Genomic DNA, 12,719 nt, shown 5'->3' with positions numbered 1-12,719 from the left:
TTCCTTACTCCCAACCACCTTGTAACTCCATGGCCGGAGAGCATCGACAGCGGGGGACGGTAAAACAAGGATATGCCATAAATGTCTTTGAAGAGATTACCCCTTTAGGGCTTGTCCACACACAACAGAATTGCTACAGAAGATTTCTGCAGCAATTCTGTTGAAAAACGCAGACATTCCGTCGCGGCAAAAACGCACCATTTCCTGCGGTTTTGTACGGCAGAAAATGGTGTGTATTTTGCGGCATTTTTCACAATGATAGGAGATGGTGACATCTCCACTGAAAAACTCAGCAATTCAGTCCACTTTCCGTAGCAGGAATTGTCATTCTGCGGTCTGAAAAATACGCACCGCAGGTCAATTTCTGCTCTGAATTTTTACGCAGTGTGTGGCTGAGCTTTGTTAAATAGGCTCTGTCACCAGATTTTAAAACCCCTATCTCGTATTGCAGCAGATCGGCGCTGCAATGTAGATTACAGTAAAGTTTTTTTTTTTCAAAAACTAGCATTTTTGGCCAAGTTATGACCATTTTTATATTTATGCAAATGAGGCTTTCTTAAGTACAACTGGGCGTGTTTAAAGTTATGTCCAAGTGGGCGTGTATTGTGTGTGTACATCTGGGCGTTTTTGCTTCTTTTACTAGCTGGGCGTTGTGACTAGAAGTGTATGATGCTGACGAATCAGCATCATCCACTTCTCTTCGTTACCACCCAGCTTCTGGCAGTTCACAGACACACAGCGTGTCCTCGCTCATCCGACGCGATGAAGTTCCTGTGGGACGAAGTGAGTGACGTCACAGCGTGATCTCGCGAGGTCACGCTGTGTGTCTGTGAACTGCCAGAAGCTGGGTGGTAACGAAGAGAAGTGGATGATGCTGATTCGTCAGCATCATACTCTTCTATTCACAACGCCCAGCTAGTAAAACGAGTAAAAACGCCCAGATGTAACGAACACAATACACGCCCAGTTGGACATAACTTTAAACACGCCCAGTTGTACATAAGAAAGGCTCATTTGCATAAATATAAAAATGGTCATAACTTGGCCAAAAATGCTCGTTTTTGAAAAAAAACAAACGTTACTGTTATCTACATTGCAGCGCCGATCTGCTGCAATACGAGATTGGGGTTTGAAAATCTGGTGACAGAGCCTCTTTAAATCTCATCCACTATGCTGCTACTGTAGTCTGCTGCGTTTATTCGTCCGGAAAAAAAGCATCAATTCCACAGCGTATGGACTCGGCCGGGTAAGTGGCCCACATATAGAAAAAAATAGAAGTTGATGGGCCGCATTTGAACAATCCTGTTTTCCAGTTTAAGTGTCGCTAAATGCAGTCCGGCGGCTCAGTTGGCAGACACACAAATGTCAAGATTGGGCAGCCCCTTTTAAGATAGTGCCACAGAGCCCTCTGTAAATAATGCCACAGTGCCCTCTGTAGATAATGCCACAGTGCCCTCTGTAGATAATGCCACAGTGCCCTCTGTAGATAATGCCACACACCCACCCATAGATGCTGCCAAAGTGCCCTCTGTAGATGCTGCCACAGTGCCCTCTGTAGATGCTGCCACAGTGCCCTCTGTAGATGCTGCCACAGTGCCCTCTGTAGATGCTGCCACAGTGCCCTCTGTAGATGCTGCCACAGTGCCCTCTGTAGATGCTGCCACAGTGCCATATATGGACAGTGATGTCAGGGGCTTGCCCAGAGCTGGAGTCCCAGAGCAGAGATGCTTCTAGCACTCTGCCTGGGACTCCAGCTGTGCTCCTGACATCACTGTCCAGCTCTGGGGAAGCCCTAGACATTGCTGTCCATATGTGGACAGCGATGTCAGGGGATTCCACAGAGTCCCGGAGCAGAGCCTATACTAGAACTCTGCCCGGGAACCCGGCTCTGGGGAAGCCCCAGACATCACGTGTCTATATATGGACAGCGATGTCAGGGGATTCCACAGAGTCCCGGAGCAGAGCCTGTACTGGCGCTTTGCCCGGGACTCCGCTCTGGGGAAGACCCTGACAACACTGTCCATATATGGACAGCGATGTCAGGGTATTCCACATAGTCCCGGAGCAGAGCCTGTACTAGCGGCTCTGTATCTCATGGGCCGCAGATGACAGCATCAGGGGCTGCGTGCTTGAGACCCCTGCCTTAGGCAAAAAAAATCTGTAGCTATTGCAGTAGCAGCACAGTGGAAATGTTATTATTAATTCTCATACACACGCTGCAGAAAGTTTTTGCGTGGAAATTGACCTGTGGTGTGGATTTTTTAAATCGTCAGCGTGTCAATTTCTGCTGCAGATTTTTTGCGGATTTTCCCAAGTGTGTTTAGGGAAGTCAAAATCCGCAACACATACGCAATGTGTGAACCCAGCCTGAGGCAGAAATATTGAAGCAGGGGTTTTATTGATGTATAAGGGTATGTTCACATGGCTTATTTTCGGCCGTTTTTCAGGCCGTAAACGGCCGAAAAGTTAGGAGCAGAACGCCTCCAAACATCTGCCCATTGATTTCAATGGGAAAAACGGTGTTCTGTTCCGACGGGCCATTTTTTAAGTGTCCGTTTTTAAAAATAGCCGCGTAAAAAAGTGCCCACAAAAAAGTGCATGTGACTTCTTGAGCCGTTTTTGGTGCCGTTTTTAATTGACTATAGAAAACCGCTCCAAAAAAGGGTCGTAAAGTACACTACGAAAAACGTGAGTTGGCTAAAAAACGGCTGAAAATCGTGAGCTGTTTTCTCTTGAAAACCGCTTCGTATTTTCAGATGTTTTTTTAGTAAGCGTGTGAACATACCCTTACTAGGCAGATTTGTCATTCGTGAGTCTGGGAAAGTGGGGTGGCAACCCACCTGGGAGCTGGCTGAATATAAAGGGGTTTTCCCATCTGAGACATTTTCAGCATATCTACAGGATATACCATAAATGTCTGATAGATGCAGGTCCCAGCTCTAGGACCAGCATCTATCTTGAGAACAGGGACCCCCGTGCCCAACTGGACAGCACATCAGGGCAGAAACCCAGTGGAGAGATGGCCGGAATTCCTAAAAAAAACAATCTCGCTGTGCTGTGCTATTTTCGTAACTCCCATTAAAGGGGTTATCTGGGCATGGGGTGGTTTTTCATACTGATGACCTATCCACAGGATAGGTCATCCGTATATGGTCAGTGGGGGTCTGACACCCGGAACCTCACACCGATAAGCTGTTCCGGCACCCTCCGCGCACCCGATGGCTATAACCATAGTATAGCAGCCATACTGCAGCTCTGCTCCTATTCAAGTGAATAGGAGCAGAGTTGCTGTACTGCAGCATGGCCACTATACAGTGTACGGAGCTATCTGCTTCCGACACCGACCACTGCATAACATCCGGTACCTGGAAGCGGCCAGAACAGATGACAGTGTGGGGTCCGGGTGTCACGAGGGTGGGCAAGGGGTTCCGCCGAGGAGGAAAGTGTTGTGATCATTGTGACAGGTTGTCACAATGATCACATGCCCAGAGCCCATGCTGATTTGTCACTGGGCAGAGCTCCGCGATGTCAGCTGTCTGGAGACATCTGTATCACGGAGCTAAATACCGCTACAGAATATATCTGCAGGACGTTCTGGAATGTCCCTGCAGAGCTAGTTGCGGACCACTTGGACGTTTTTATAGTCTATGGGCGGTCCGCAACCGGTTAACGTCTATGGGAGTTACGGACACAGAGTAGCACAGCGAGCTCGACTGTTTCCCTAATCCCGGCCACAACTCCACTGAGTCTCTGCCTGGATGCGGTGGTCCTGGGACCCGCATCTATAAGACATTTATGGCATATCCCGTGGATAAGGCAGAAATGTCTAAAATGGGAATACCACTTTAATGACCTTAATTAGCTTTTAATGGGGTTAACTTTGAGTTGGTTCATTATATTGCGATGTGTACAAATATCACAGAATGGTGTGATAGGTTTGTACAGCGTTGAAAGAACCCGGCCGAACGGAGAAGAAGCGCAAACACTGTTCTCAAACATTAGGAAGTATAAATTACCTCAAAACCCCAATATGTACTTAGGGCAATTCTGAAGTTTACCTTTTCATTTGTGTTTACTTTGGGTTCAGAATGAAGACTTACACCATCGATCACAACCATACAGCAGCAGATGACAATTTCATTGTTTGATATCCATTTAACTAGAATCTATTTGTTCTGCTGGGCAGCAAGAGAAGATTTTCAGGTATGTTTTCATTATTACAAACCTCAAGGAGGGTAATTTAGTGTGTTTTGGAATGCAACTTCAAGCGCTTTAGCTTTCTGTGTATGACACCTTGGCGCAAACGTTGTGAGGTTTGATTTGTACAATGCAAATAAACCGGTGAATCCATGTCTGGTAACAATGAGATGAGGGGGAAGTCACATTTAAAAGCATCGGTATTACGAAATGGCAAAATGATGTGTCAAATTTATATTCCCAAATTATTTGTCTTCTATAATTGTAATTTCTCTGTCCCTTTAAAAATATTAATCAAATACCCCTGAGCCATCGTGGGGAAATGTATTAGGGTTTATTCACACTTGTCAGTTTTGTAGCAAGATTATCACCGCAAAAAATGCCACAAAACCAGCACATCCATCACATGGTCAGGACAGAATTTTATCCACTTGACTTAAACAATGAAAGTTCCTACTGAATGACAACAAGCAGAGATCTTGAAAACCATGAGGAATTAATACAGAAAGTATATTGGAAAATAATGTATCTTTTAATTGTACAAAAAATAACATTAATTTGCTGAAAACAGAAACCCCTTTAACTAAGGCTCTGTTCACATCTGCGTTGGGGTCCCGTTCTGACGTTCCGTCTGAGGTCTCCATCAGAACGGGACCCCGAGCAGACACAAATTGACACTGACGGAAACCAGAGGTTTCCGTCTTCATCACCATTGATTTCAATGGTGACGGAGCCGGTGCCCGTGGTTTCCGTTAGCCTTTTTAGTTAAATGCCGCGGTCGCTATTGACCGCGGCATTTAACGGGTTAAACGGCCGCGATCTAAGTAAACTTCGAACGTGGGCGTTGGAGCAGGAGCCCGGCTGTCATCAGACAGCCAAGCCCCGGCTCCAGCCTGCACAGGACATCCGTGCAGGGCTTAGACTGGGCCGCCGTGAAAAGGCGGCGGCCTAGCCTTAGGCCCCTTAGTAACCTAGAAAGAAAGCGAGAAAATACCACGGCGCCACATGGTGCAGATCACAAGCGAAAAAATTAGCAAACTAACAATGGTGAATCAAATGCTCACCTTTTGGGGTTGTGCAAATAGTAGGCACAACTCTACTGTAGGCAGGTAATAAGTAATGTAGCTGCAGCTAGATCCAAACCGGTGGTCAACAGACAACTGCTCAAAGAGACCTGGAGGGAGAAAAATTGTGGACCAAAGTACAGCGCTGCTAACATCAACTTCAAGTCCAGACAAAGAGGTGATAAATGGGATTTATTGGGTTTAAAACAATAAAGGCAGTTTGAGGCTACGCGTTTCGACGCTGGACTAGCGTCTTCATCAGGCCAAGCAAAATACATTGTGAGGAGGCACTTTAAATAGTTTGCTCTCTTTTTCCCTGACTATTTAAAGTGCCTCCTCACGATGTAATTTGCTTGGCCTGATGAAGACGCTAGTCCAGCGTCGAAACGCGTAGCCTCAAACGGCCTTTTGCCTGGTCCGCAATTTTTCTCCCTGCAAGGCCCCTTAGTGACCGCCGTGAAAAGGCGTATTGGTGGTCACTAAGGGGTTAAAGAGGTCTGCCGTGATGAGAAACTACCGCTAAAGTGGAACTCCACTCTCCTGGACTGAAGTTCTGTTTTACATTAAATTCAGTATTTAGAAGAATGTTTTATTTGCAATATTTAAGATAAAAAAAATCAATACTTACCTGGTGCCCAGCAGTTTTTTTTCTCCCTAGCGCTGCTGTGTTAATATGGCAGGCAAACGCTGCTGAATGATATCACTTGCTTCTGCTCCATACAGTAGACTGTGCTGACATTTAGGCTTTATTCACACGAACGTGTCCGTTTTGCGCGCGTAAAAAACACAGCGTTTTTCCTGTGTTGCAATTCCGTGTAATGTCAGTGTATGGTGCGTGTCTGCGTTTTTTACACGCATATGTCATCCGTATGTCATGCGTCCGCAAAATAAACTGAAGGTGTTTTTCTTATCATTTCTTTAGCAACTGTTGCGTGAAAAACGCATGGCACATGGATGTGCTATCCGTGATTTTCACGCACCCATTGACTTCAATGGGTGCGTGATGCGCAAAAAATGCACAAGTATAGGACATGCAGTGAGTTTCACGCAGCGGACACACGATGTGTGAAAAACACTGAATTTCTGAATGACCCCATTGAATTGCATAGGTCCGTGTGACGTGAGTGGTTTTAACGCGCGTAACATGGACGTGAAATACGCTTGTGTGAATAAGGCCTTAATATTAGGCATCAGCCTAGCCTCAGGAGTCTGTTTAAGAAGACCGCTTCCCCCTATGTGGTGGTAGACCGCAGTCGCCTGAAGTTATGGTGCCATGACTACCGCAATAGTTTTTACAGAAATAAAATGTTGAGCCTGGAAACGTGACCTTTCGACTCAAGGGTTACTTAAAGGGGTTTTCTAGGGTTGCGTGTTTTCAAAACCGCAGCATTTTAATTTATCCTGAGATTCCACTTGTGAATTCTATCTCCCTAGTTCTGGAGAAATACGCAGCCAAACCCGCAGCTAGAAAACGGAGCGATTTACGTAGAAAAATTAAAAAACCGCATAAAAAAACGCACCTTCGGGTGTGTTTTTTTGCTGCGAATTTCTTACGGTTTTGCGTATTTTCCACAGCAAAATACGCAACGTGTGCATGTAGCCTAAGGCGGGATTCACACGACCGGGTCGTTCCCGAGCCCGAGTGTCGGCCGGTAAAATCGGCCATTTTGCCCGGCCGGTTTGCATAAAGTTATGCATCCGTGCCGGGCCGGGCAGATCCGGACAGTGACATCAGCGGCAGCTCCTGAAGGGGAATCCCCATGTGTTCGGGGATTCCGCTTCAGGAGTTTCCCCTGATGTCACTGCCCAGATATGGACAGAGACATCAAGCGCTCTGTCCAGGAGCGGAATCCCCGAAAACACGGGGATTCCGCTCCTTCAAGGAGCTAAAGTGCGGCTAGCACATAGCAGAGCGGGGAGATACCTCCCCGCTCTGCTATAGTGGCGTCGCTACAGTAGTAGCAGCCGCAGCAGCAGCAACTGCTGCTACTACTACTACTAGCGGCGCCATCGAAGGTGTCGCCGAGCCAGGGTGCTTTTAACAAGCAGGGGAAGGGAGCCAGCGCAGCGCTCCCTCCACCTGCTGTACACCCCGGCCCTGCAACACAGTGTACAGCGATGCCATTCGTCAGAATGGCATCAACTCCTCCTCCTCACATGCACTCTGCGCTGTGAGGAGGAGGAGATAGAGCGCAAGCGCCGAGAAACCCGGCCATCACTCGGAACACATTCCGGTGATGGCCGTGTAATACCCGGCCCCATAGACTTCTATGGGAGCCGGGCGGCCGGGTGTCCGGGCAAAGATAGAGCATGTCCTATTTTTTGACGGCCGGATTTTCCGGCCGTCAAAAAATCGGTCGTGTGAATAGCCCCATTAGGGGTCTATTATTCCTAATGCAGCCGGGTGCCGGCCGATTTATGAACGGCCGGCACCCGGCCGGGAAACCCTGCCGTGTGAATGAGGCCTAAGTGTGCAGTCACACGCGGCATATTCTGTTGCAGAAATTTTCTGCGACAATTTGTTCCCTCCATCTGAATGAAACTTGCAGAAATCCATGTGCTTGCTACAGAAACAACCCCATTCAGATGAATGGAACTGATTTTCAGTCACAGAAATTTTTTGACGCATAATATGCTATGTGTGACTGCACCCTAAGGCCATGTTCACCCAGTGCAAATTTGCTGCAGATTTTACATGCATTTTTTTAAGCCAAAACCAGGATTATATCAAGGAGAGCAGACCTACAAGGCCTACCTTTTATATATTTCCTCTGTTTAGTTTCCGTTCCTGGTTTTTGCTTAGAAAATACTGCTAAAATCTCCACTGTGTGAACAAGGCCTTAGCCCAAATGTGGCGTACTTGCATTGCGGAAAACAGCAATGTATGCCTATGGGAAAAATATTCTGCAACGCAAACTGATTTCTCTAGTTCTTACGTTGCGGAATATTTTTCTCATAGGCAAAAATGTTCACGTTTTCCACAGTATATGTTTACGCTGCGGAAATACAATGCAAGTGACCTACTCGTGAGTGGAACTTTTAGGCCTTATTCACAGGGCCTTGTTTGGTCCGTTACACAGTCCGTATGTCGATCGCATTTCCTGGACAGAACCCCGTTCAGGGATCTGGGCTCTTAGCATCATAGTTCTGTATGATGCTAGATGTCCTTGCCTCCCCATGATTACAGTATGGGACAGTATTCTCACGAGGAGGCAGGGAACCTGGCATTATACATTCTATGATGCTAGGAGTACGGCTCCCTGAACTATGTTCGGTCCGTGAAATACGACCGGCATACAGTCCGTATCTCACGAACCGAACACGGCCGTGTGAATAAGGTAGATTTGCCATTCAATATAATGGCAAATCTGCCTTCTTCACATGGCCGTGTTTGGTTAGTGATTTCCGGACCGTATTTTTGTTTGGTTTCGCATCCGTTTTGCATCCGTTTTGCATCCGTTCCGATTCCTTTCCGGGCCGTGTTGCCAATTTTGACCCGTTTTGCATCTGTTTTTTTCCCTGTCCGTTTTAAAATCGGATGAATTTCATTTAAATTTGTTGCCACACACAGCTCTCTGTAGATAATGCCACAGCCCCCCTGGTAGGTAATGCCACAGCCCCCCTGGTAGGAAATGCCACACAGCCCCCCTGGTAGGTAATGCCACACAGCCCCCTGGTATGTAATGCCACCCATCCCCCTGTATGTAATGCCACCCAGCCCCCTGTATGTAATGCCACCCAGCCCCCTGTATGTAATGCCACCCAGCCCCCTGTATGTAATGCCACCCAGCCCCCTGTAGGTAATGCCACCCAGGCCTCTGTATGTAATGCCACCCAGCCCCCTGTAGGTAATGCCACCCAGCCCCCTGTAGGTAATGCCACCCAGCCCCCTGTAGGTAATGCCACCCAGCCCCCTGTAGGTAATGCCACCCATCCCCCTGTAGGTAATGCCACCCATCCCCCTGTAGGTAATGCCACCCATCCCCCTGTAGGTAATGCCACCCATCCCCCTGTAGGTAATGCCACCCATCCCCCTGTAGGTAATGCCACCCAGCCCCCTGTAGGTAATGCCACCCAGCCCCCTGTATGTAATGCCACCCAGCCCCCTGTATGTAATGCCACCCAGCCCCCTGTATGTAATGCCACCCAGGCCTCTGTAGGTAATGCCACCCAGGCCTCTGTAGGTAATGCCACCCAGCCCCCTGTAGGTAATGCCACCCAGCCCCCTGTAGGTAATGCCACCCAGCCCCCTGTAGGTAATGCCACCCAGCCCCCTGTAGGTAATGCCACCCATCCCCCTGTAGGTAATGCCACCCATCCCCCTGTAGGTAATGCCACCCAGCCCCCTGTAGGTAATGCCACCAAGTCCCCTATAGGTTGCACCCATTCCCCCCCGCCCTTTCCAGGAGAAGTCACTGACTTCAATGTCCATATATGGACAGAGTAGTCACTGACTTCTCTTGGAGAGGAATCCCTGGCAACAGGGTCGGGGATTCCGCTTCAGAAGTGAGTGACGTCGCTGTGTCCATATATGGACAGTGTAGTCACTCACTTCTCCTGTAGCGGAATCCCCAATCCCCGGCCGGGGATTGTGGATTCCGACTCCTACAGGGAGCAAAAAAAGACCCTCCTCCTCCTCACATGCACTCTGCACTGTGAGGAGGAGGAGGATAGAGACGAAAGACACGGCCGTCACTTAGGACACATTTCAGTGAAGGACGTGTATTACCCGGCCCCATAGACTTCTATGGGTGCCGGGCGGCTGGGTAAACGGCCGAAAATAGGGCATGTCACATTTTTGACGGTCAGGTTTCCCGGGCCGTCAAAAAATCGGTTGTGTGAATAGCCCCATTAGGGGTCTATTGTTCCTACGGCAGCCGTGTGACGGCCGTTTTATGAACGGCCGTCACCCGGCCGGGAAACCCTGTCGTGTGAATAAGGGCTAACTTACAATCTTTACATCACAATCCTGACTGTTTCTGCCACACATATTCTAATCATTTGCAGTGGGAACAAGTGAACGCTACAACGCTAGAGAAATTCAAAGGGCAAAATTACAAGTGTACAGGCTGATTTTGTGATGAATATTCTTTTAAATGTTTTTTTTTGTATATCTGTAATTATTCCTTATTGTGCTTCTTTATATTTACTTGGAAATGGGATATGCTCGCATATTATTTAAGAGTGTACTACCTGCTCGGTAAATGTGTATTCATTAAGCTGTTTGTCTCCATGGAAACAGTAATGACACATTACTGGCAGTTATGTAGTCCTTTGTCTAGTGTAAAGACCGGTCTCTTGCCTTCGTTGTCTGTTGCAGGGAAGAAAAGCTAAAAAAAAAAAAACAAAGCAAAAATATCTGCAGAATAGAAAATTTGTAATTTTAAAGAAAAAATATTCTTCAGAACTGACAGTGTTTCCTTTACGCCAGATCTTGAAATAACAAAATCTAAAAAAAAAAGCTATTTTCTGATAATAGTTTATAATGCAGTATTGCAAAGCCATAGCTGCATGATCTATCGGTCATCTTACTGTACATTTGGCTAATATTAGTAAAAACATTTAGGACAATGCAGAGTTAAAGAGGCTCTGTCACCAGATTTTGCAACCCCTATCTGCTATTGCTATTACAGTAAAGTTATGACCATTTTTGTATTTATGCAAATGGGGCTTGCAAAAGTCCAACTGGGCGTGTATTATGTGCGTACATCGGGGCGTTTTTACTACTTTTACTAGCTGGGCGTTCTGACGAGAAGTATCATCCACTTCTCTTCAGAACGCCCAGCTTCTGGCAGTGCAGACAGCGTGTTCTCGAGAGATCACGCTGTGTCGTCACTCACAGGTCCTGCATCGTGTCGGACGAGCGAGGACACATCGGCACCAGAGGCTACAGTTGATTCTGCAGCAGCATCGGCGTTTGCAGGTAAGTCGATGTAGCTACTTACCTGCAAACGCTGATGCTGCTGCAGAATCAACTGTAGCCTCTGGTGCCGATGTGGCCGACACGATGCAGGACCTGGGGCAGGAAGTGAGTGACGTCACAGCGTGATCTCTCGAGAACACGCTGGGTGTCTGCACTGCCAGAAGCTGGGCGTTCTAAAGAGAAGTGGATGATACTTCTCGTCAGAACGCCCAGCTAGTAAAAGTAGTAAAAACGCCCCGATGTACGCACATAATACACGCCCAGTTGTACTTTTACTTTAAACACGCCCAGTTGGACTTTTGCAAGCCTCATTTGCATAAATACAAAAATGGTCATAACTTGGCCAAAAATGCTCGTTTTTTTAAAATAAAAACGTTACTGTAATCTACATTGCAGCGCCTATCTGCTGCAATAGCAGATAGGGGTTGCAAAATCTGGTGACAGAGCCTCTTTAAAGGGAACATGTCACACTGAACCTGCTGCTTTATCTGCAGGCAGCATGTTATAGAGCTGTAGGAGCTGAGTTGATTAATACATAGCTTTGAGGGTAAAAGATTTAGTATAACTTTATTCACATCCCTGCTACTGCAGCTTTTGCCATAAATCTATATATCTATGTGCTCAGCTCCTCCAGCTCTATAACATGATGCCTGCAGATCAGACTGCATGTTAAATATGACCGGTTCCTTTTAGGGCCTTATTTCACGCAGTGCAGATTTTGCCAGTATTTTTCAAGCCAAAATCAGGAATGAAACCTAAACAGAAGAAATATATAAAGGAAGGTCTTAGGGTCAGTTCACAAGGAGTTTTTTTGACGCGGAAACCGCGTCGGAAAACGAGCCAAAAAATGTCTGAAAATGCCTCCCATTGATTTCAATGGAAGGTGGAGGCGTTTTTTTCCCACGAGCGGAAAAACGGCTCGTGGAAAAAGAAGGGACATGCCCTATCTTCGGGCGTTTACGTCTCTGACCTCCCATTGACATCAATGGGAGGCAGAGAAAGCGTTTTTCGCTGAGTTTTTTTGCCCGCAGCGCTCAATGGCCACGGGCGAAAAACGTCACGAAAAAAAGCGACAAACGTTGTGCAGGCAGGTAAAAAGCTGCCAAAAAAACTCCAGGCAGCACATTTTGTTGCAGAAATTTCCTGAGAACTTGCAGAAATCCATGCACCTTCTGCAGAGACAACCCCATTCAGATGAATGTTACTGATTTTCAGCCACAGAAAATTTCTGCAACTAAGGCCTTATCCACACGGACCTGTAGTAATGCACACGCAAAAAACGCTGCGTTTTGCGCGCGCAAAAGGTCCATGTGGCATCAGCATATCGTGCGCGGCTGCGTGATTTTCGCGTGGTGCTTTTCTGTTTTCATTAATTTATTTTACTACTGTAGCGCACATCACGTGCGGCACCCGGAAGTGCTTCCGTGTGCCGTGCGCGATTTGCACGCACCCGTTGACTTCAATGGGTGCGTGCTGCGCGAAACACGGCCAAATATAGGACATGTCGTGAGTTTTACGCAGCGCACATAAGCTGC

General features: G+C 47.2%; 1 protein-coding gene across 1 annotated transcript in view; it reads left to right on the top strand.

The window, feature by feature from the left end:
- BTBD6 (BTB domain containing 6) overlaps positions 1-12,719 on the top strand; it is a 552,040-nt gene that overhangs the window by 1,493 nt on the left and 537,828 nt on the right. The window contains exon 2 of the mRNA XM_075843801.1: positions 4,088-4,203. The gene's annotated coding sequence lies outside the window, so the exon portion shown is untranslated. The remainder of the gene's footprint in view (positions 1-4,087; positions 4,204-12,719) is intronic.

Source organism: Rhinoderma darwinii, chromosome 12, assembly GCF_050947455.1.
Source record: "Rhinoderma darwinii isolate aRhiDar2 chromosome 12, aRhiDar2.hap1, whole genome shotgun sequence".
Classification (NCBI taxonomy): domain Eukaryota; kingdom Metazoa; phylum Chordata; class Amphibia; order Anura; family Rhinodermatidae; genus Rhinoderma; species Rhinoderma darwinii.
Note: the sequence above shows the minus strand (reverse complement) of the source record. Positions and strands in the feature narration are given on the sequence as shown.